Source organism: Tenrec ecaudatus, chromosome 8, assembly GCF_050624435.1.
Source record: "Tenrec ecaudatus isolate mTenEca1 chromosome 8, mTenEca1.hap1, whole genome shotgun sequence".
Taxonomy (NCBI): domain Eukaryota; kingdom Metazoa; phylum Chordata; class Mammalia; order Afrosoricida; family Tenrecidae; genus Tenrec; species Tenrec ecaudatus.
The window spans coordinates 92,194,116-92,196,724 of record NC_134537.1 but is presented as its reverse complement, the minus strand read 5'-3'; the positions used below and the strand labels follow the sequence as shown (position 1 = coordinate 92,196,724).

The 2,609-nt window shown below is 35.9% G+C and overlaps 1 non-coding gene across 1 annotated transcript; it reads left to right on the top strand.

Annotated features, from left to right (window-relative positions):
• Positions 1 to 723: 723 nt before the first annotated feature.
• Positions 724 to 887, top strand: LOC142455877 (U1 spliceosomal RNA). The gene has a single exon (XR_012785989.1). It is a non-coding gene; the product is annotated as a U1 spliceosomal RNA (small nuclear RNA).
• The last annotated feature ends 1,722 nt before the right edge of the window (positions 888 to 2,609 follow it).

Here is a 2,609-nt window from a genome sequence, read left to right as displayed (position 1 = left end):
TAAGACTTCCCACCCACTGACCTGTGATATTCTTGCATTCAGCGTCATTTCATGTGTTTTGTGAGTCTAAAGAGGACTTTATAGATTGGTGTCAGACACATGGTCTAATATTGGACTTATGGACTTGATCTATACTGGCCTGGGACATTTTCTCAATATTCAAGTGTTCTTGTATATAAAGGTCTTTCCTATACTTATGGGAGTGTAGATGAATTTGTTTCTCTAGTCAACCCAGATTAACACAACAAAATACACCACGGAGATTTACATACACCCACTTTTGCACATACACACAACTATCTTTCTTTCTTTGTACTGTTACCAATAAAATCCTCTTTTAAGTCTTTTAAGATCCAGTCTCTGTATCAGTTAAATTCCCTTGTTTTTCAGCACCTTGTACTGTATATCTCTATTGGTAATGAAATACTCATCGTCATTCCATTTGTAGTTGACTGAACCTGGTCTTTATTTTTATTATCGCTACATCTTCAACTTAAGTGGAACATATAAAGATTGATATCCCATGTATTAGTGAGTGTAAATGGCTATTTTGAATGGGACAATCATGGTTTACTATACCGGGAATGACAAATTGAAGAGAAATGATATCACATTCATCATCAAAAAGAACACAAAATCTTGTTTGAAGTACACTATATACATTGTACATTATATAAGTGTTGGACTGCTATCTGCAAGTGGATAATTCAAAGAAAAATGATGATACTTACCTGGCAGGGGTGATACCATGATCACAAAGGTGGTTTTCCCAGGGCGAGGCTCACCCATTGCACTCCAGGTGAGCTGACCCCTGTGATTTCCCCAAATGTGGGAAACTCGACTGCATAATTTGTGGTAGTGGGGGACTGCGTTCATGCTATCCCCTGGAAAAAAAAGGAGAAAAATGAGTTTATCTCTTCCCTTCAAGATTTAAAAAAAATCTTGAAAATTCTATGCAGGATTAATATGAGTCAGAATTGAATCAATGGTAGTGTATACATGGAAGATCAGTTAATACACCTATTATTCAAATTTATCCATCATCCACTAAAGTCAGTCATGGAGAAATGGAAGAATTCTACCAACTTCGATCTTAAATTTATTAAACATGCAATCAAAATGCATTTATAATATTGTTGATTAGAATGTGCAAGCTAGAAACAAAGGGGAGGGATCAGTAGTTGGATTATGCGTGTGTGTCGGGGGAGGGCTAAGCTGGAGAGCACATGATAGAAATTTGGATGAGTAATGACTCTTCATTGCAGATACCTTTTTTTAGCAACACATGTGGAGCTCTAGAAAAAATACACAAAATTACAATTGAATACATATTTGGGAAGGGATAATATAGAAGCTTAGCATCATCGGCCAAAACAACGCCAGGGGATAACCCTGGAAAAGACCATCAGTTGCTCATATGTGAGTTCAGTTTGAAGGTGAATAAATTTAAAGAAGTCTGTGAAACTCAACATGTGACTTTGAGTGCATCCAACCAGAATTTAGAGATAATTTTAACTGTTTTGATACATTGAACTTTAATTACTGAAGACCAGATGACTAGTGGGGTGGCAGCAATAACATACATGCAGAAAGAAAAAGTTCACATTAAAGATAGAAAAGAATAAAAGGAAAAAATAGATGTTAAAAGAGACTATGAATTAGATAAAATAAATGAAAGAGATGGTGATGCAAAAAAGCTGAACAGATCATTTCAGAGGGTCACTTGAAAAGACAAAGTAAAACATGACAACGATATATGCAAAGGCTTAGAGTTAGCAAACCAACGGGGAAGAATGCATTCAGCATATCTGAAGCTGAAAGAACTGATAAAATAATTCAAACCTTGAATTACAGTATTGAAGGATTCTATGGGAAAAATCTTCAATAATTCAGGAACCATTAAAAGAAGATGGAAAGAATGGACATAGTCATGGTACTAAAAATAATTGGTCAACGTTCAACTATTTCAAAAACCAATGATATAGAAAGAACAGGTCCAGGCTGCAGTAACGACAATAGCAACAAGACAAAGCTCCAAGAGTTGACAACATAACAATCGAAATGTTGCAAAACCAATGCAATATTGGAAGCACTCAGTTTGCTATGCTAACTGACTGGAAGAGATTCATATTTGTGCCAATTCCAACTAAAGATGACCTAATAGAAGGCATATATTTTCTACCAATATCATTCATATCGGTACAGTAGTACATTAACCGAAAGTGGCCAGAAATGCAAGGCAGATTTCGGAGAGGTCTTGGAATGAGGGACATCATTGTTAACATCAGATGCATCTTGGCTGAAAGTAGAGCTTGTCAGAATAATGGAAATTCCAGAACACTTGTTCTCACTTGGAAGCCATACACGGACCAAAGGGCAGGTTTTTTTTAACAGAATAAGGGACTATTGTGTGGTTTGAAAGGAGGAAAAGTGTACATGAGGGTTGTGTCCTTTCCCCATATTTATTAAATCTATATGCCCAGCATATCATTTGAGAAGCTGGTCTATATAAAGAATTGTAAGATTTATTAATAATCTTCTATATGCATATGACACAACCTTACTTGCTGAAAGCCAAGAGAACTTGAAGTACCTCCCAATGAAAATCA